This window comes from Chiloscyllium punctatum, chromosome 4 (assembly GCF_047496795.1).
Source record: "Chiloscyllium punctatum isolate Juve2018m chromosome 4, sChiPun1.3, whole genome shotgun sequence".
NCBI classification, from domain to species: Eukaryota; Metazoa; Chordata; class Chondrichthyes; order Orectolobiformes; family Hemiscylliidae; genus Chiloscyllium; species Chiloscyllium punctatum.
Genome location: NC_092742.1, coordinates 136,687,955 through 136,710,318, shown reverse-complemented (window position 1 = coordinate 136,710,318; position 22,364 = coordinate 136,687,955). Strand labels below are relative to the sequence as shown.

The 22,364-nt window shown below is 42.4% G+C and overlaps 1 pseudogene; it reads right to left on the bottom strand.

The window, feature by feature from the left end:
- Positions 1–8,519: 8,519 nt before the first annotated feature.
- Positions 8,520–19,875, bottom strand: LOC140476018 (heat shock 70 kDa protein-like; annotated as a pseudogene).
- Positions 19,876–22,364: the final 2,489 nt, after the last annotated feature.

The window sequence follows — 22,364 nt, the reverse complement described above, 5'->3', positions numbered from 1 at the left end:
AGACATTGGTTAGGTCACTCTTGGAATAATACGTGCAATTCTGGTCTCCTTCCTATCGAAAAGATGTTGTGAAACTAGAAAGGGTTCAGAAAAGACTTACAAGGAGGTTGCCAGGGTTGGAGAATTTGAGCGACAGGGAGAGGCTGAACAGTCTGGGGCTGTTTTCCCTGGAGTGTTGGAGGCTGAGGGGGAGACCTTATAGAGGTTTACAAAATTATGAGGGGCATGGATAGGATAAGATAAATAGACAAAGTCTTTTCCCTGGGGTCAGGGAGTCCCGAACTAGAGGGCATAGGTTTAGTTTGAGAGGGGAAAGATATGAAAGAGACCGAAGGGAAACCATTTCACGCAGCAAGTGGTAAGTGTATCGAGTGAGCTGCCAGAGGAAGTGGTGGAGGCTGGTACAATTGCAACATTTAAGACGAATTTGGATGGGTATATGAATAGGAAAGGTTTGGAGGGATATGGGCCGGGCGCTGGCAGGTGGGACTAGATTGGGTTGGGATATCTGGTCGGCATGGACAGGTTGTACCGAAGGGTCTGTTTCCATGCTGTACATCTCTATGATTCTATGACTTTATAACTCAATCCGGGCTACCTGTTATTCTGTATATAAACCACACTGAAACCCTCGATTAGATTCCAGTCCGTAACTCACTCTGGGGTATCGGGTATTCGACACATAATCATTCCAAAATCCCTTGATAAAATTCCAATTTGTAACTGACTTCCAATTTTAAGGGGCTCTGCACATTAGCCACCTCAATCCTTTGATTAGATTCCAGTCTGTATCAAACTCTTGTGTATCTGTTAGTCTGTATATTAACCATCCAATCCACACCCTGTTAAAATTGCCCATTGTATTCAGGGATGTGTAGGTGAGTTGCATTACTCAGGGGTAAATGTGGGGAAATGAGTCTGGATGGGTTATTCTTCTGTGGGTCAGTGTGGTCTTGTTGGGCAGAAGGGCTTGTTTCCCCACTGTCGGGATTATATGAATCACCCGGCACCCTCTCGATTAGATTCCAACGTGTAACTCACTTCCATGTATGTGTGACTGGCATATTTCAAAACACCCCAAAACCTTCAATTCTCTTCCACTTAGATAAACACGAGGTGCTGCATTTTGGGAAAGCAAATTTGAGCAGGACTTATACACTTAATGGTCAGGTCCGAGGGAGAGTTGCTGAACAAAGAGACTTTGAAGTGCAGGTTCATAGCTCCTTGAAAGTAGAGTGGCAGGTGGATAAGATAATGAAGGCAGCGTTTGGTATGCTTTCCTTTATTGGTCAGTGTTTTGAGTATAGGCATTGAGAGGTCAGGTTGTGGCTGGACTGTACATGGGTTAGGCCACTGTTGGAATATGGCATGCAATTCTGGTCTCCTTCCTATCGGAAGAATGTTGTGAAACTTTTTAGGGTTCAGAAAAGTTTTACAAGGAGGTTGTCAGGGTTAGAGGATTTGAGCTACAGGGAGAGGCTGAATAGGCCGGGGCTGTTTTCCCTGGAGCATCAGAGGCTGAGGGATGACTTTATCGAGGTTTATAAAATCATGACTGGCATGGATAGGAGAAATAGGCAAAGTCTTTTCCTTGGGGTGTGGGAGAACTAGAGGGCATAGGTTTAGTGTGAGAGGAGAAACATATGAAAGAGACCTAAGGGGCAACTTGTTCACTCAGAGGGTGGTACATGAATGGAACAAACTGTCAGAGGAAGTGGTGGAGGCTGGTACAATTGCAACATTTAAAATGCAGGTCGATGGGTATATGAATGGGAAGGTTTGGAGGGAGATGGGCCAAATGCTTGAAAAAGAAACAAGGGTAGGTTAGGATATCTGGTCGGCATGGACGTTGGACCAAAGGGTATGTTTCCATGCTGTACATCTCTATGACTGTATGACTCTGCGTTTTTGTGACTCAGTCCTTGTTATCTGTTTTCTGTATGTAAACCACGCCGAACTCCTCGATTATATTCCAGTCTGTATGTAAATGCTAGACCCCTCAATTAGATTCCAGTCTGGAACTCACTCCTGGGTATTAGATTAGATTACTTACAGTGTGGAAACAGGCCCTTCGGCCCAACAAGTCCACACTGACCCGCCGAAGCGCACGCACCCATACCCCTTCCCCTACATCTAACACTATGGGCAATTTAGCGTGGCCAATTCACCTTACAGACAGGCAGACACGGGGAGAATGTGCAAACTCCACACAGAGAGTCGCCTGAGGCGGGAATTGAACGCGGGTCTCTGGCGCTGTGAGGCAGCAGTGCTAACCACTGTGCCACTGTGCCACCGTGCCACCGTGCCGCCCTATGTGTTATTGGATCTGTGAAGTGATCCTTTTTGGATGTTAGACTGAACACAAGATAAACTCAATGATCAAATGTTACATTGGGAGCAGGAACACAGAAAGCTGCTGGTTCATTTCTGTCCTGTTACATATCTCCAAGTTTCAGATTGGGGCTGAATTTCTGTCACAATGGGGAAAGTCTCAAAAGCTGTTTACTGTCCTGCATGAATGCATCATCATGACATGAATTCTCTTGCAAGATAGGAAATGGAGACAGCTTCTGGAAGTTGTCTCTATCCCTGTGTGTATGATTCGGTGTGTCTGTGATTCTGTGTGCGTGTTCAATGTTTTATATATTTTCAAAATGTATTGATGTTGCCAGTCTCTCTTGCTTTTCCTTATTTATAAACACAATGTCGTCGTTTTGCTGATATAAAAAGGTGGCTGTGGACAAATCTAAAATGTCTGCCTGACTGATTTGTGTCAGGAATACTTTCAGCAAGGGAGAGGGGGCAATGTGTCAAAAGTCATTTCCATTCATTGATGCTAGCAGAGATAGGAAATGGAGACAGCTCTTTGAAGGTGGTTAAAATGTAAATCCCAGAACCTTTTTACAGTGAATGCGGAGAGACAATGTGACATTCCAGTAAGGTCTGCCTTACTTTCCAAGCTCCTAATATATGAGAGAAACATAATATACAAAACCTGAAAGAGCTCAGCCACTGAATTGTAGATTTGGAGCATTGGATCAGAATCCTGCCCGGCGAGGCGTTATCCCAAATTGAAGGGTTTCTCAAATCACACACTGACCTTCTGTGGGTTCAAATTGGGAACCCATTGATTAGATTCAAGGCTGTAAATCACTCCAGGCTATCTTTTTATTCTGTACATAACCACACTGAACCCCTCGATTAAATTCCAAGCTGTAACTCACTCCAGGGTATCTGTTATTCTGTATATTAACTACACTGAATCCCTCGATTAGATTCCAGGCTGTAACTCACTCTGGGCTATCTGTTATTCTGTATATAAACCACACTGAAACCCTCGATTAGATTCCAGGTTATAACTCACTCCGGGCTACCTGTTATTTTGCACATAGTCCACCCCCAAACCCGTGATTCGATTCCAGGCTGTAACTCACTCCTGTCTATCTGTTATTCTGTGTATAAACCACCCTGAACCCCTCGATTAGATTCCAGGCTGTATTTCATTCTGTGGCATCTGTTATTCTGTATATAAACCACCCTGAACCCTTTCAATAGATTCCAGGCTGTAACTCACTCAGAGCTATCTGTTATCCTGTATATAAACCACTCTGAACCCCTCAATTAGATTCCAGACTGTAACTCACTCCAGGGTATCTGTTCTTCTGTATATAAAACACCCCAAAAGCCTTGATTAGATTCCAGGCTGTAACACACTCCGTACTGGATTAGTGGTGCTGGAAGAGCACAACAGTTCAGGCAGCATCCAACGAGCAGCGAAATCGACGTTTCGGGCAAAAGCCCTTCATCATATTCCTGATGAAGGGCTTTTGCCCGAAACGTCGATTTCGCTGCTCGTTTGATGCTGCCTGAACTGCTGTGCTCTTCCAGCACCACTAATCCAGTATTTGGTTTTCAGTATCTGCAGTCATTGTTTTTACCTTGCAACACACTCCAGTCTATCTGTTATTCTGTATATAAACCACCCTGAACTCCTCGATTAGATTCCAGACTGTAACTCACTCCGGGGCATCTGTTATTCTGTAAGTAAACCACCCTGAACTCCTCGATTAGATTCCAGACTGTAACTCATTCCGGGGTACCTGTTATTTTGTATATAAACCACACTTCACCCCTCGATTAGATTCCAGGTTGTAACTCACTCTCAGGTATCTGTTATGCTGTATAAAAAGACCCATGAACCCCTCGATTGGATTCCAGGCCGTAACTCACTCCGGTCTATCTGTTATACTGTATATAAACCACTCTGAACCCCTCAATTAAATTCCAGGCCTTAGCTCACTCAGGGCTATCTGTTATTCTCTATATAAACAAGCCTGAGCCCCTCAATTTGATTCCATGCCATAACTCATTCCAGGGTATCTGTTATTCTAAAATATAAACCACCCCGAACCCCTCGATTAGAATCCAGGCTGTAACTCACTCTTGGGTATCTGTTATTCTGTCTACTAACCTCCTTGAACCCCTCGATTAGATTCCAGGCTGTAACTCATCTGGGCTATCTGTTATTCTGTATATTAACCTCCCTGAACCCCTCGATTACATTCCAGGCTAACTCATCTGGGCTATCTGTTATTCTGTATATAACCCACCCTGAGCACCTCGATTCGACTCCAGGCTGTAACTCACTCCGAGGTATATGTTATTCTGTATATAAACCACCCTGAACCCCTCAATTAGATTCCAGGATATAACTCACTCCGGGCGACCTGTTATTTTGTACATAATCCACCCCGAAATCTGCGATTAGATTCCAGGCTGTATCTCTTTCCGGCCTTTCTGCTGATCTGTATATAAACCACCCTGAACCCCTTGATTAGATTCCAGGCTGTAACTCACTCCGGGGTATCTGTTATTTTGTATATAAACCACCTGAACACCTCGATTGGATTTCTGGCTGCAACTCATTCCGGGCTATCTGTTATTCTGTATATAAACCACCCTGAACCCCTCGATTGGATTCCAGGCTGTATCTCATTCTGTGGCATATGTTATTCTGTTAATAAACCACTCTAATCTCCTCAATTAGATTCCAGGCATTAACTCACTCAGGGATATCTGTTATCCTGTATATAAACAAGCCTGGACCCCTCGATTAGATTCCAAGTTGTAACTAACTCTTGGGTATCTGTTATTCTGTACATAAACCGCTCTGAACCCCTGGATTGGATTCCAGGCTGTATCTCATTCTGTGGCATATGTTATTCTGTTAATAAACCACTCTAATCTCCTCAATTAGATTCCAGGCATTAACTCACTCAGGGATATCTGTTATCCTGTATATAAACAAGCCTGGACCCCTCGATTAGATTCCAAGTTGTAACTAACTCTTGGGTATCTGTTATTCTGTACATAAACCGCTCTGAACCCCTGGATTGGATTCCAGGCTGTATCTCATTCTGTGGCATCTGTTATTCTGTATATAAACCACCCTGAACCCCTCGATTAGATTCCAGACCTTACCTGTGAGAGGTAATTTCGGTTTAAACTTTAAGATGTGCCTGGACCACAGACTGATCCATAATAAAAGACAAAACTTTTGTTTCTTTTCTAGAACATTTTATATACTCAAAAGTAGAATAGTTTAAATTGTGCATATTGCTGACAATTTGTAAGCAGAGTGACGTCTTTTCTAAAACATTAGACTTTTTGTTTTTTTTTCTAAAAACATTTTGTATACTCAAAAGTAGAATAGTTTAAATTGTGCAGAATGCTGACAATTTGTGAGCAGAGTAAAACAAGCAGGCCCTTGATTGATGAAACCATAAACACAGACAGTGAAGGAGAAGTCCTTGACTGATAGAGGCTGCAAGACAGGGAAACGACTCGAGAGACATCTGCTACAGATTGATACAGAGACATCTGCTATAACACAGAGAAGAATAAGTCTTTGACTGATAAGACTACAGGGAGAGAAAAATAACACCTCTAGGGTCTGGAGACATTTGTTGCAGACTTTGTGATAAGGATGCAAGTTGGAGAATAATGATGTTCTTAAGAATGTGAACCTCATGGCTCATTAAAAGCCAGGAAGGGGAGGGTCTGGAGACATTTGTTGCAGACTTTGTGATAAGGATGCAAGTTGGAGAATAATGATGTTCTTAAGAATGTGAACCTCATGGCTCATTAAGAGCCAGGAAGGGGAGGGTCTGGAGACATTTGTTGCAGACTTTGTGATAAGGATACAAGTTGGAGAATAATGATGTTTTTTTTTAAGAATGTGAACCTCATGGCTCGTTAGAACCAAGGAGGGGAGGGACTTGTACTGTATATAATGAGAAACTTTGTAAGCCTCGGCGCGCCTTTTACTCAGAAGGGTGCCCGACTCTGCAGACTTGCTAATAAAACTTTGTTTTCCTGAATTTGTCTGGAGCGATTATTAAGAAGCGATTTTCGTTTCTAACAACTTGGGGGCTCGTTGTCCGGGATCAACACTCCGGCCGTGGGGGGAGCTGAGGAAGGACATCGGAGAAGGTGCACCCTGCTGATTTCAGCAGTCCCTGATTCCTTGCTTGTCGCCCCGCGCAGCTTGAGCGAGTGATATCCGGGAGGCTCAGGAAAACAAAGGAGGGGTGTAACCGAGGCAGTGGGGACGGTTAACGATCGAGTAATTTCGGTGCACCGAACCCAGGTAAGAAAAACTTGCGGGGACCGTGTTTCCAGACGCCTGGGGACCTACGGGGTGCCTGTGGATTTTTCTACAGAGACGTAGGACTCAGGTATCTAGAGACCGGGGCTGGCCTGTGAGGGATTTTGCAGAGACCGTGTTTGCGGAGGAACGTGTACCTACGGGGTGCCTGTGATCTGTGTCACAGAGACGTAGGACACAGGAATCCAAAGACCGGGGGTGCCTGCAAAGGAACCTGGGCGATCACGGGACTGAAGGTCCGGGAATTGGCTACATTGTGATAGATTATCACGGGAGAAATATGAAGTCCTCGGAAATGGGAAATAAGGGATCTAAGGCGATTAAGGGATGGGCTGGGGTATGTTTTGTTATTTGTAGATAGAATAAGTATAAGTAGCAGGAAATGATCTTGGAAACATATGTTATAAAATCCATATAAGTGGGAGCTTATAAAAAATAATGGGTAAAGATGCTGCTGGGAGTTGTCCACAGACCCATCAACAATAGCTTTCTTTGGGACAGAATAGTTCAGGGAGAAAATAAGGTGTGTAAAAAACAGGCAGTATATTTATCACTGGTGATTTTAATTTTCATGTAGATTGGGAAAATCAAGTTGCCTAAGGAAGTCAGAAGGACACTTTTCTAGAATCATATGTTCTACATCCAAATGGGAATCAAGCTATTTTGCGTCTGATAATATATACTGAGGAAGGTTTAATACGTGATCACAAAGTAAAAATAAACTCTAAAGGTTACAGTGACCATAATATGATAGAAGTTAGCATTCATGTTAAGAGTAAGAAACTTGGGTTGAAAACAATTGTGCTATAAACTCGAAGAAGGTAGGCATTGTGCAGAGTTAACTGGAGTGGACTCAGAAAGAAGTTTAATAGAAAAGACAACTAATGAACAACTGCACACTTTTATGAAAATAGTTCATGACTCCCAGTTTCCTCAGTGAGGAAAAATGATTCCAGGAAGGGAATATCAAAGAATGATTAACCAAGGGAAAAAAACAGACAGAGTTGAAAGAAAAGTCATAAAAATGGAAAAGATTGTGAGAGAATCAATGTCTGGAAGGTATCAAAAAAAAACTTAAATTTTGCTGCAAACAAAAAAACATTTATGACAGCAACAGACACACAATGCATGAAAATTGGTCCTATCCACTTAATGATTCAAATGGTTAAACAAGCTTTTGGAGAACACAAAGGACATCATCTGAAAATTGGTTGTGCACGGAGAGAAATTGTATTATTGATAGCCACTGCTCGGATGTTATGCATTTTCCACCAAATATATTTAATTGTGATTACTTTCCCCAATAATTGCATACAAATTAAGTCTGCAAAGGCTGCCAATTGTTATAACACCACCTTCTTGTGGTCTGTATGAAAATAGAATCTCTGTTGTATACTATTTATTATAAGGGAACACTGTTCCAACTACATGACAGAAAGAATAGCTGGCTTGCTTAACTGTAAGTATAACCTGTCTAAACAATAACTTCTCAGGATTAGTGACAACTGACTGAATTTCTGAATCATACGGTGCATTCTTGTAGTGTGCAGAAAACTGAGAAAGAACTCCATTAGCAGCTAAAAGGGTGTAAACTACTCAATGTATAAAACATACAGGAAACAGTTTGCAGAAAAATTCACCATTGACACGTTTAATTGCTACCATTCAAACACCCAAACTTCAGAAATGTAGGCCATCATTTACCTAACTGTGCAAATGTCCAAATCAACTGGGTTTACAGAAGCCCCGAGAAATTCTAAAGGACTGTTGCAATTTCAGGGAGGTGGGGGGATGGAATGGTGGAGAAGAGAGACCAACTGAAAATGATATTACTTTGAAGAGAGTTAAAGTTTCAATCAACCTCTTCAATTGTTGGTCCACCAGAAGGGTCCTTTCTGACTTGTTCTGAGAATGGCCCTTCGGGCATACCTCCCTGGTAAAGTTTGGCAATGATGGGGTTGCATATTTTTTTTTAAATCTTTCAACTGCTGCTCAAAGTCCTCCTTCTCTGCTGTTTGGTTTGCCTCCAGCCAGGAGATGGCCTGGTTACACTTTTCGATGACTTTGTCCTTATCTTCCTCACTGATCTTGCCTTTCGTTTTCTCTTCCTCCACTGAACTCTTCATGTTAAATGCGTACGACTCCAGGGAATTCTTGGCTGTAATTTTCTCACGCTGCATATCATCCTGACCTTTGTACCTCTCCGCTTCCTGCACTATCCTCTCGATCTCCTCCTTACTCAACCTGCCCTTGTTATTGGTGATGGTGATTTTGCTCTCTTTGCCAGTGCTCTTGTCCACAGCAGAGACATTCAAGATGCCATTTGCGTCAATATCAAAGGTGACCTCAATCTGTGGTACACCACGTGGCGCAGGAGGGATCCCACTGAGGTCAAATTTGCCCAAGAGAACTCCGGAGGAAAGGTCTCCTGGCTCACACTCCGCCGCTCGACTTCCTCCTGCATAAGGTGGAGCCCGGAGACTGGGTACTTGTTAAGACCTGGAAGGCCGAAAAGCTCCAGCCGCGGTGGGAAAGACCGTTCCTGGTTCTGTTAACAACTGAAGCAGCTGTTCGGACGAAAGAAAAAGGGTGGGCCCACGCATCAAGGATAAAGGGACCTGTTCCGCCAGAAGGAGAGAGTACTTGGACATGCGAGCAAGGGGACAAGCCGTTGGTGGTAAAACTGAAAAGACAGCGATAATGAACTCTACTTGGACTGTATTGGTGGGAATATTGATCAATTTACTCCTGTATGTGGGGGAGGGTGAGGGAAGATGTGACAAATGTCGAACTACAGTAAGACTTGGGATTCGAATCTACTCGGGATCATTTGTGTCCCATTCCTATGTGGACGATAGGTGTTACGATGTGAGTGCACGACACGAATGTTGGGAGGATGGGAGACCCTATTATCAGGTATATAATAAAGGATACGGTGGCAAAATCCGTGGATGCCCTATAAATGACCGCTGGGTGTCTATTAGCAAAACTGGGAGGTGGGACCTATCCTCCGTGTTGCTCAGGGAGCAGGTTGACAGAGTCAAGGAGACCAAGATACAGATCACTGATCGGGGGTTGGGGAAGGAGCAAGACCGTTAGGGAACGGTCGTGCTCCCTAAAGTGCCATCCGTATACGAAGAGGTAGAAGGAAAAATTGAACTCCCTGATGTTACACAAAACCTGTTTATTGATCTCACCTCTAGAATAGCCACTGTTTTAAATGTTAGCAATTGCTGGGTTTGTGGGGGGCCGCATATGTCGGAACAATGGCCGTGGACTGGTCAAAGCTTAGACATAGGGGAATTGCAGCAAACCACTTGGACTCATGTCAACGACAGAAAAAGCCAGGGGTGGAGACTGACAAACAGCCCTGAGGGCCAGTTCTGTATTGAAGGCAAGGGGACCGTGGAGGTAGGGATTAGTCCCTGTCAGAATATGTTGGATGCAACCACGCGAGTATGGTGGCCTGAGGATATTACTTGGTACATTGCAAACCGAGGTCATAAAAATTGCGTTCCATTAAGTACTGATTCCTCCTCTGACGAACTAGGTTCTGATTCTTCCGATGGCATGATGAGAGTCTGGAGTGGTGGTTGTCGGGGGAATCGATGCTGGGATACTCCTGTCCAGACTCTGGGTCAGGAGTCCGAATACTGGAATTGCAGTGGTCCTGGTCCTTATGAGGGCGTCCCCGGGGTAAAGGAGCTGTGGGATGACGTTGTGAGGCAGGGAGGGCCTGCTCCAAATGGCCTATTTTGGATATGCGGTAATCGGGCATACTCCAAACTGCCCATGGGATGGGCTGGGGTATGCTTCCTGGGTCTAATACGACCTGCGTTCTTCCTATTACCCCGGGAGGAAGGCGATGATTTGGGGATTAAACTCTTTGACTCCCTCCGTAGGTCACCAAGGGATATCCAAGTCAGTGATTGGGGGGATGAGTGGCCACCGGCCCGGATTATTGAATACTACGGGCCAGCTACATGGGCACAGGACGGATCATGGGGATATCGTACTCCTATCTATATGTTAAATCGAATTATCAGGCTCCAAGCAGTCGTAGCGGTTATTACTAACCGGACTGCCCTGGCCCTGGAGTTGCTGGCTAAGCAGCAGGATCAGATGAGGGCTGCTATATATCAAAACCGACTTGCCTTGGATTATCTGTTGGCCTCGGAGGGGGGGGGGGGGGGGGAAGGGAAGTTTAACCTGACAAACTGCTGTCTAGAAATTGACGATAATGGTAAAGCGGTTTTGGAAATTTCCGATGAAATTCGGAAATTGGCCCATGTGCCAGTACAACCTTGGCGTCCTCTTAGTGGCATCGGATGGTGGGATGGTCTCCTAAGTGGTAGTTGGTGGCGCACAGCGTTGCTGATGGTTGGGGGGGGCATGATTCTTCTTCTCGTACTACCCTGCCTAATCCCCTGTATTCAGTTTTTAATTCAGAAAAATATTTCCCGACTCCAGGCAGTGGTGGTTCCACAACATGGGACGCGTGAACTTAAAGTGATGTTGCTGCGAAAGACCAAGGATTTCCCGGGCCCTTGAGGAGGGGGGGGGGGTTATCTTGGTCAGGCACATCTTAAAGAAAGAAAAGGGTGGAATTGTGAGAGGTAATTTCGGTTTAAACTTTAAGATGTGCCTGGACCACAGACTGATCCATAATAAAAGACAAAACTTTTGTTTCTTTTCTAGAACATTTTATATACTCAAAAGTAGAATAGTTTAAATTGTGCATATTGCTGACAATTTGTAAGCAGAGTGACGTCTTTTCTAAAACATTAGACTTTTTGTTTTTTTTTTCTAAAAACATTTTGTATACTCAAAAGTAGAATAGTTTAAATTGTGCAGAATGCTGACAATTTGTGAGCAGAGTAAAACAAGCAGGCCCTTGATTGATGAAACCATAAACACAGACAGTGAAGGAGAAGTCCTTGACTGATAGAGGCTGCAAGACAGGGAAACGACTCGAGAGACATCTGCTACAGATTGATACAGAGACATCTGCTATAACACAGAGAAGAATAAGTCTTTGACTGATAAGACTACAGGGAGAGAAAAATAACACCTCTAGGGTCTGGAGACATTTGTTGCAGACTTTGTGATAAGGATGCAAGTTGGAGAATAATGATGTTCTTAAGAATGTGAACCTCATGGCTCATTAAAAGCCAGGAAGGGGAGGGTCTGGAGACATTTGTTGCAGACTTTGTGATAAGGATGCAAGTTGGAGAATAATGATGTTCTTAAGAATGTGAACCTCATGGCTCATTAAGAGCCAGGAAGGGGAGGGTCTGGAGACATTTGTTGCAGACTTTGTGATAAGGATACAAGTTGGAGAATAATGATGTTTTTTTTAAGAATGTGAACCTCATGGCTCGTTAGAACCAAGGAGGGGAGGGACTTGTACTGTATATAATGAGAAACTTTGTAAGCCTCGGCGCGCCTTTTACTCAGAAGGGTGCCCGACTCTGCAGACTTGCTAATAAAACTTTGTTTTCCTGAATTTGTCTGGAGCGATTATTAAGAAGCGATTTTCGTTTCTAACATTACCTCACTCAGTTGCTATCTGTTATTCTGTATAAAAACAAGCCTGAACCCCTCAATTAGATTCCAGGCTATCTGTTATTCTGTAAATAAACTACCCTGAACCCCTCAATTAGATTCCAGGCTCTAACTCACTCCGGGCTATCTTTTATTCTGTAACAAAAACCAGGCTGAACCCCTTGATTAGATTCCAGGGCTTAACTCACTCCGGGCTACCTGTTATTCTGTAAATAAACCACCCTGAACCCCTCGATTAGACTCCTGGCTGTATTTCATTCTGTGGCATCTGTTATTCTGTATATAAACCACCCTGAACCCCTCGATTAGATTCCAGACCTTACCTCACTCAGTTGCTATCTGTTATTCTGTATAAAAACAAGCCTGAACCCCTCAATTAGATTCCAGGCTATCTGTTATTCTGTAAATAAACTACCCTGAACCCCTCAATTAGATTCCAGGCTCTAACTCACTCCGGGCTATATTTTATTCTGTAACAAAAACCAGGCTGAACCCCTTGATTAGATTCCAGGGCTTAACTCACTCCGGGCTACCTGTTATTCTGTAAATAAACCACCCTGAACCCCTCGATTAGACTCCTGGCTGTATTTCATTCTGTGGCATCTGTTATTCAGTATATAAACCACCCTGGACTCCTCGATTAGATTCCAGTCTGTAACTCACTCAGGGCTATCTGTCATTCTGTATATAAACCAGCCTGTACACCTCAATTAGATTCCATTTCTTAACTCACTCAGGGCTATCTGTTGTTCTGTATATAAATAAGCCTGAATCTCTCAATTAAATTCCATGCCATAGCGCACTCCAGGGTATCTCTTATTCTGTATATAAACTACCCTGAGCTCCTCGATTAGATTCCAGACGGTAACTCACTCCGGGGAATCTGTTATTCTATAAATACACCACACTGAACCCCTCGATTAGATTCCAGGCTGGAACTCACTCTGGGCTATCTGTTATTCTGTATATTAACCACCCTGAACCCCTTGATTTGATTCCACTTCCTGTCATGTTAAGCTCATGTTCCCAACACAGTCTAATCTCAATAATGATCAATGTATCACTGGTTCTCCTATCTGCTGGCTCTACCATCATGTTAACTTTCTGATGTTTACATACATAATCAGCTGTAGCATCTGAACAATACTGCTTCAGAATTTCTCATCATTTTACACAGAAACATTCAGCTTTTTCTATTCTTACTGCAAATCACCTTCCAGAATATTCTCTTGCACCTGCCAATGTTTTCAATATAATTCACAAACACCGATAGCAAAGTAGATGACATGATAGGATGTATCAAACTGTTACACTCAGTGCCTTCATGTTGCAATGTAATAATATCCAGTCAGAAACCTGCCCTGGGTTAGGGACATAATCTCCCTGTGTCTGGAAGTCGGGACTGGGCAGAGAACGGGGTTTTCGTCTGTCACTGAGTTAGTTTGGAAATCTGTGCTGCACATGGACATTTCTCCACATTATATACAGTTTCTATGTGTGGGTGTGTGTGTGTGATGGAGAGAGTTTAAACTGAGTTTAACTCTGTTCTCTGCTTAGGGATTCTCTGTCCTTCAGATATTTGACTGCAACATCATAGAAAGTGCGGGCATCTGCCTGTTTCTCTCCCATCTTTCAGAACACATGGAAACCTCCACATACAGCAGTTGAAGCCTGTCTGGCTCAGCTCATTGATGAGTTAGTCCATGGTGGATACTCTCTCTTCTGCTTTTTCTCCACTCGTATTCCGTTGCTCTGTCTCTAAATCTCCTCCTGCCTAATGCTCTGGGAATTCAGCCGAATCCAACTGTTCCAGGATGAAATCGCATTGCTAGAAGCTGTGTGAGTAGAATATCTTCAGAAGCAGAATAACATTTTGGGCAATTTTTATTTTTGTCATGAGTTTCACTAAAATTAGGACAATGTTCTATCAAGTTAAATTTGCAGAGATTTTGTTTATCGTGTGTGTGTGTCAGTGTTTGAAACAGTGAAATATCGATTCTTTATTTGCAATATCCAAACAGTTTTCCATTCATCTTTCCATTATTGTTTGAGTAACATTGGTCTGGATCATAAATGTGCTATTTTTGCGGATTAAAGAAATTGGCCTGACTTGTTCCTAACCCAGACTGAGACCGACATCATGGGCCATATCACCAAGCTGGTTACATTTAACATTTGTTGTGAGCAGTGGAGGAGTGGGACTAGAAAAGGAAACAGTGACCCCAAAAGACGGGCAACAATAGACAAGTAAGCCTGATGTCAGTGGTGGGTAAGTTGTTGGAGAGGATTCTGAGGGATAGCATTTACATACATTTGGGAAGGCAAGGGCTGATTGGGATGATCAACGTGGCGTTCTGCATGGGAAATCATGTCTCATTAATTTGACTGAGTTTTATGAAGAGTTGACAAAGAAGATTGATGAAGACAGTTTGGTTGACATTGTCTATATGGAACTCGGCAAGATGTTCATAACATTCCGATTGGTAGACAGATGAGTAAGGTTCGGTCACATGGGACACAGAGGAAGCTCGTCACAACTCGTTTGAAGGAAGAGGGATAATTTTTAGACTGGAGGCTTGTGAACAACAGTGTGCTGCAAAAATCGGTACTGAGTTCACAGCATTTTATGATTTATGTCAGGGATCTGGATGTGAATATCGGAGCCATAGTTAGTCAGGTTACAGATTACATCAGAAAGGTGGTGTAGTTGATTATTTCAGAGTACAGACCGCAATTAGATGGGGCAATGATGCAAGGAGTGACAGAGGAAGTTTAATTTAGATAAATACGAGGTTTTGCAATTTGGGAAGGCAAATCAGGGCAGAAATTATACACTTTATGGTAAGGTCCTGGGGAGTGTTGTTGAACAAAGGGACCGAGGGCTGCAAGTACTTTGTTATTTGAAAGTGGAGACCAGGTAGACAGTGTGGTGCAGAACACATTTGACACATTTGCCTTTATCAGTCAGAGCAGTGAGTTTAGGGGTTGTGGTGGCATGTTGCACAGGATGCTGGTGTGGCCACTTTAAGAATACTGCATACAACTTGGTGGTCTGCAGGAAAGATTGACACGGATGTTCCAGGGTTGGAGTGTTTGAGCTTTAGGGAGAGGTTGATTAGGTCGAGGTGCTTCCCCCTGGAGTGTCAGAGGCTGAAGGGTGACATTATAGTGGTATATAAATGGAAATGAATATAGATGTGTGAGGAATGCATCTTGGAAACTCAAATTAAGGTAGGAGTTTCATAGTGAATGCAGGGCCTTAAAGAGTGTTTGGGGGCATAGAGATCTTGGTGTCCAGGTGCATGGTTCTCTGAGAGTGGAGTCACAGGTAGACAGGGCAGTGAAGAAGGCTTTTGACACACTGGCCTTCATAAAGCAGGACATTGAGTATAGAAGCTGGGAATTTATGTTGATATTACACAGGACTTTGGTCAGGCCGCACTTAGAGTATTGTGTTCAGTTATTGTCACGTTGTTTTAAGGAGGATGCTATGAAACGAGAATAAGTGCAGACGAAATTTACAAAGACGTTGCCAGGACCCAATGATCTGAGTTATAGGGAGAGGTTGGACAAGCTAGGACCTTTTCTGTAGAGTGTAGAAGACTGAGTGGTTACTTTATAGAGCTGTATACGATCATGAGGGGTATGGATGGGCGAATGCTTTCAGTCTTTTTCCAAGGTTTAGAAAATCGAGGACGAGAGGGGATCAGTTTAAGGTTAGAGGGGAAGGAATAAAAGGGAAAGTGAGGGGCCACGTCTTTACACAGAAGGCTGGTACGTGGATGAGCTGCAAGCACATGTGATTGAGGGGGGTACATTAACAACATTTCAAAAGCATTTGGATAAATATGTGGATAGGAAAGGACGAGAAGGATATGGGCCAACTGCAGGGAAATGGGGTTAACGTGGATGGACATTTACAAGGTGGAGTCAAACTCCTCTGTTAATTAAAATCAAGCACCCAGAAAACCTCGACTCAGCACGTAATCTGTTAAAACATGAGTGACACAGATCTCCCACATTCCACTATTTTAAAAAAAGTCAGTTTCTTAACTTTAATAGTGAACACTAAACAACAACTATTCACAAATACAAGCCCCTCTTTTTAAAAACTACTTACTATCTGACTCCAACTCTATAAAAATATGCTGTTCCCACAACCCACATATTAAACATTATAATCTCAAGATCACACAGTCTCTCTCTTCCTTACTTTGTTCACTCTTTCAACTGCAGATCTCCCTGGGTCATTTTTTATTGTAAATAAGTTTTGTGTGAACATATATCTTTGATAGAGAGTATTTGAGATGGCCAGCTCGCACTCCTGCTCTACAACTGCTACTCTGCTGTTGGGTAGCAATGGTTCTCCCTCTAGTGTTCAAAATGCTGTGTTTATATACTTCCCATGATACATTAATTCTCATAACTTAATTGCTGTCCAGGTATCCAAACAATATTCTTCGAATTCCGTTGGCTTCTGGTATTCTGAACATTATTTAAAATCCTTGGTTATATTTGAATTGGTATTAAAACAGCAACCAAGACTCAGGTATTCATTTATTAGCTAATTGTTACATTTGGAACAGTCTGAACTTTAGCTGACATCTATGGCTGTACTTTCAATTCAGCAAAACCCGTTTTGTCTTAAAGTGACCAGACATGCTTTCAGCTTCATAACACCTCCCCCTTCAGAAAAAAAATGAACTATCAGAATGAAAAGATAACTTCATTTCTTTTTCTCTAAGTCTTTATCCCATTGTTATGAAATCTAAAAGAATTAATCTCTGTTATGCCATTCATACTAATTCTGCACAGATATATAACATTGGAAAAAGTCAAATCATATCTATGCTTATTCCTTTAAATCCTCGATAACACATCTGCTATCACATATTTAGGATCCACAGCATATACATTTTGTAAGTTTAAACTCGGTAACGCAAGTCTTCAGTGAAAGAGTTTCATATTCTGGTCTTTAAATATTCCAGAAAATACGAGAGTATTCTTGTTGTTGTCCACAACCATCTCTGACAATTTGTTTGTCATATAAACATTAAAATATTGTTCGGCCAGTACGAAACTCAACCATTCTTTTTCAATAGTGGTGATTTTGTAATTTTGTATTGAGCTTTTTCAACAATTGGCCAATTGGCCATTCAATTCCATCATCATCTTACTATATCGATACACCTCCGAACCCTAAATCCCGAGCATCAAAAATAATTTTCAAAGGGTTTCAAAATATTTGTTTCAGCTAAAACTGGTGCAGTGATTAATCCTGCTTTAAAATTCTCAAATGCCTCCTTGCATTGTTCTGTCCACCACAATTCTGTGGTCTTCTTTAGTAAATCCATCAGTGGTGCCAATACGCTGCTGAAGTTTGCAACAAACTTCCGATAGAATTCACTCATTCCCAAAAATCGAAGCACCTCTTTCTTCGAGGATAGTCGTGGAAATTCCTCAAAGCCCTTCGGCTTTGTGTTCCATAGGGTCAAACTTCCACGTCCAATGTAATGTCCCAAGAACGTCACCTCTGCCTTCGCGAATTCTGTTTTCTTTAAGTATTTTTTTTAAACCAATTTTGCTACTTGTAATCGTTCAACATGCTCTGGCAACTGTAACATGTGAGCTTTCAATCACTTGCTAAAGATCACTAAATCATACAGATAAACTGCACAATTTGTTCATCTGGCCAGAACTCTGTTTCTGAGTCTTAAATGTGGTGGTGCATTATTCATTCATATGAAATACTCAATAAAGTTTTTGTTATATCCAGTATCTTTACCAGATAGTTTAACTGACTCAACATTTTTTTTTAAATTTGAAAGGGGCCACTAAAACTGGCTTTGACGAGATTTCCTACCACTGGTGGCAATATTGTTACATCAAACAGCGTGTCACTTAACTGAACATAAACTTCTTTGTCTTTTTCTTTTGTTTTTCCTTCCTGCTGTAACTTATGACAGTGGGATTTGTTACTACACAGTTTGGAAAAATTCCTGAATGTTTTCCTTTCAATTCCCCAGTTCCCTAGTCTTCCTTTGACTTCTCCACCACAGGGGTGCCTCTCCCACCTTGGAGCCTGTTAAATCGTTCCCAAGAAAAACCTGCATTCCTGGAACTGACACTCTGTCACTCACTCTCACCGTTACATCCCCAATCTTGATTTGGCACTCCAACCTGATGTTACAAAAGGGAATGCTTAATTTCTGTCCCCATTCCACAAGTTATCACGCTCCTGAGTAACATGACAGAAAGAGTGAAAATACTTCCACCTCTTACTATTAGAGGTTGAGAGGAAGTGAGGACTGCAGATGCTGGAGATCAGAGTTGAAAAGTGTGGCGCTGGAAAAGCACAGCAGGTCTGGCAGTATTGGAGGGGCAGGAGAATCGATATTTCAGGCACAAGTCCTTCATCAGGAAAGTGGGGGGGGGGGTAAAGGAGGGGGAATGGGTTGAGAAATAAATAGAAGGGTGGGGTGGAGCTGGGTGGAAGGGAGCTTGGAAGGTGATAGGTAGATGCAGATGAATGGTGATGGTGATATGTCGGAGAGGAGGGTGAAGTGGATAGGGGGTAGGACAGCTGGAACCCTCAAACTATACAGCATCAACATCGACTACACCAATTTCAAAATCACCTGTTCCCCAGCCTCTTCCCAGATCCAATCATTCAACTTAGTACTGCCCTCTTGAACTGTCTTAATTATCCATCTTCCTTCCCACCTATTCAGTCCATCCTCCCTTCCGACATATCACTATCACTCCCACCTACATCTTCCTTTCGCCCTCCCAGTGACCCTTCCTGCCAGCCCAGCTCCTACCCTCCGATTTATCTTTCAGCCTCTTGTCCCCCCGCCACATTCCTGACGATGGGTTTATGCCTGATATGTCAATTGTCCTGCTTTTTGGATACTGCCTGATCTGATGTGCTTTTCCAGTGCCCCAACTTCTCAACTTGTAGAGACTGAGCAGATCCCGTATCTCACAAAATTATATCTTCTTGTCCTTCTCCCCCTGTTCTTTCTAAATAAACTTCAAACACAGAGGCGAATTCATTATAGAGATCTGGCACTGCCTCCATACCCAGCCCTTGCCTAGGCTGTGCAATTTCCTTCAGCTCCTCGGCTCCACTTGTGGTCGCCTTTACCAATTTCACTAATGTTATTGGGCTTAGCCTCTTCTACACATCTTTTTCCAAAGTGCCTTCCTTCAATGCCCAGCACTGTGTGTTCCAGCTTACTGCAGTGAAAACACCTTTTCCCAGTGCCCTTCTTAAACCATTGGCACTGTAATTTTATGCGTTGCACTCCCTTGTAGTGAGAATACCTGAGGTCTATCATCACCTTTCAACACGTTTGGGCTTCATTTTTCACCTGTGGTAAACTATTGTCAGTGTTCTCTACTGTTCGATTGGTAGTGTAGGATCTTCCCTTCTCCCATTTTTTACCTCTCACAGGATGAAAATCCTCCCTGAAGCAAAATATCATGTCATGCATCAATGCATATTTACCTGCTATTTCTGCCGCACTTCTCATTTCTCGAACTTTTTGTTCATTCACATGAATTCTTACCATCTCTGGATGTGAGCATTTAAACTCCTCCAGCAGAATTACCACCCTTCGAACCTCACAGGTCTTATCCATTTTTAAGGCGAGCACCCTTCTATCAAAATGACTGTGTTGAATTCTTTCAAATACAACATCAGCCTGCCCTGGTTCCGTCTCTTTATTGCTGAACCTCCCTCTTTATGCTTCTAGTACCAGTTCATAAGCACACAAAGTAGCCTGTTTGACATCTGCATAATCTCTTGACCCCTCATCTGACAGCGCTGCACATACCTCACTAGCTGTGCCCACCAGCTTAGTCTGTACTAGCATGACCCACAAGTTCACTTTTCACACCATCTGCGGAGCCAATTATTTCAAATGAGATGGAAACAGATTTTGGCATTTTCTAAGCGAAATATGGCAATGTATTAACATAGCTGTATACATCCTGACATTCTCCCTTCATCTCCATCCTGTTAATTTAACTTTCTTGTCTAATTCCCAACTTTTAAATTTCAAATTATCTCTCTCTTCTTCCTCTCTTTCTTTTTCTCTTTCTTCTCTCTCTGTTTCCGTCCCTTTCTTTATCTTCTAACTTCAGTTGCCATATTTGCAATTTAAGTTGCTTCTAACTCGACTGCACTTGTCTGTTTCTCTGATACAGCAAAGTGCTTGACCAACACCATTACAATTTCAGCTGTCCTTTTCTCCCTGATAAAACCCAATTCCAAACTATTTTCTAATTCTAAAACATGTCCTTCTTCTGTCTTTCTAAACTTCCTTGGAAAATTTGGGAACCTCTTTAGTAATGTTAAAAACAATTTCCCTCACTTTTAATTTAACCAACCACAAGTAAACAAAATTAACCGGAATTTCCCACTCGTTTTATTTGAAGATCTCAGTCACTAATTGCAATGTGTTGGAATTTGCTGGAACCTTTTGTACCCTAAATCTGTTCAAATCTGTCCAAATCCCATATGGCAAGGCCCCAAACTGTTATGACATCAATGTCGAAGCCCTCTGTTAATTAAAAACCACACACCCAGAAACGCTCACCTCACAGCATAATCGGTTAAAACGTGAGCGACAGAGAACTCCTAAATTCCACTAATAAACGAAAAATAACAATTTATATGTATGCAAGTTCGCTCGCTGAGCTTGAAGGTGTGTTTTCAGACGTTTCGTCACCATGACGAGTTAACATCATCAGTGAGAGTCTCTGCTGAAGCTCTGGTGGTATGTCCCGCCTCTCTATTTATAGGTCTTGGTTTCTTAAAGTGGGTGATGTTATTTCCAGTTCTTTTGTTTTACAAGAGAAGGTCGATAGGATCTAAATTGATGCATTTAATGATGGACTTCTGGTTAGAATGCTATTCCTCTAAAAACGTCCTTGCTTATCAAAGTATATGTGTGCTCTTTCCCACTTTGCCCTTCTTTGTCTGTATGTATGGAACATAGTCATAATGGGTCGTGTCTTTTGGTGGTCAGTTGGTGTTGATGTATCCTGGTAACACGTCAACAAGACTATTTCAATGGCGGAAAAATGACTTTATATACACTGTTTAATCAATGTGTGTGTGCAGATAAGTAACATTTTTCATATGTGCACAACACATTGTAAATGAACAGAGACACAGTTAACGAAAGGTGATGCATATGTGTATTAAATTTATCAAACATTATAACGTTATTTCATGCTCATCTAACGTGATATGTTCCCCTTCCCTCAACGTTCCCCCCCGCCCCCCCCCTTTCTGGAATTCTACTCTAATCTCTCATTCTTATCAGGATGCATGCTCTAAATTCTTGTTTCTAGTGTCCCAACTTATTTCAGTTAATCCTCTTTTTTCCAGGAATTAAATATACTGACCTGCCGGGTTCTTTCCAAAGCTAGTGTCTGTCATATTGTTGGAGATATAAATTCTGGCATCAGACCCAGCATTTAAACACATTACTCTGTTGTACATGCACGGTACAAAGGACGGCAGCACACAGGAATTGCCAAAATATTGAGGAATGTACATCTACTTCTTTCAATAAACTTGTTTTCTCATTTTTCACATTCCCTCATCTATATTCTCTTACTCTTTCTCTCATTGTATCTTGTTAAGAAACTTATCCAATTATTCATCGTGTCCCTTCTCTCAAAACTCCTTTCGCTTGATATCTATTGCTCTCTTCTTGATGTAATGTGATTATAATCGAGCAACGTCAATACAAAGACATACGGGAGTAGCTGGCCAGAGTTAAATGGAAGGGGATTCGAGCCGGAAAACCTTGGAGCAGCAAAGGCAGGAATTTCTGTGGAAAATTCTGAGGATATCAGAACTTCATCCCAAAGGAGATTAAACATACTAATGGGAGGATAAGGCAGCCATGAATGGTACGGCATCAAACCAAAACAGGAAGCATACGATGTGGTGAAGATGACTGGGAATCCAGAGAATTCATTGGCTCTGAAACTACATAAGGCTGGCATCACTGACACGACAGAACTCTTAATCATGGTCAGGGAGAGAAACAGAGGGAATGACATTCACTTTAAACACAGAAGATGGCATTACTCAGGGAAAAAAGATTCAGAT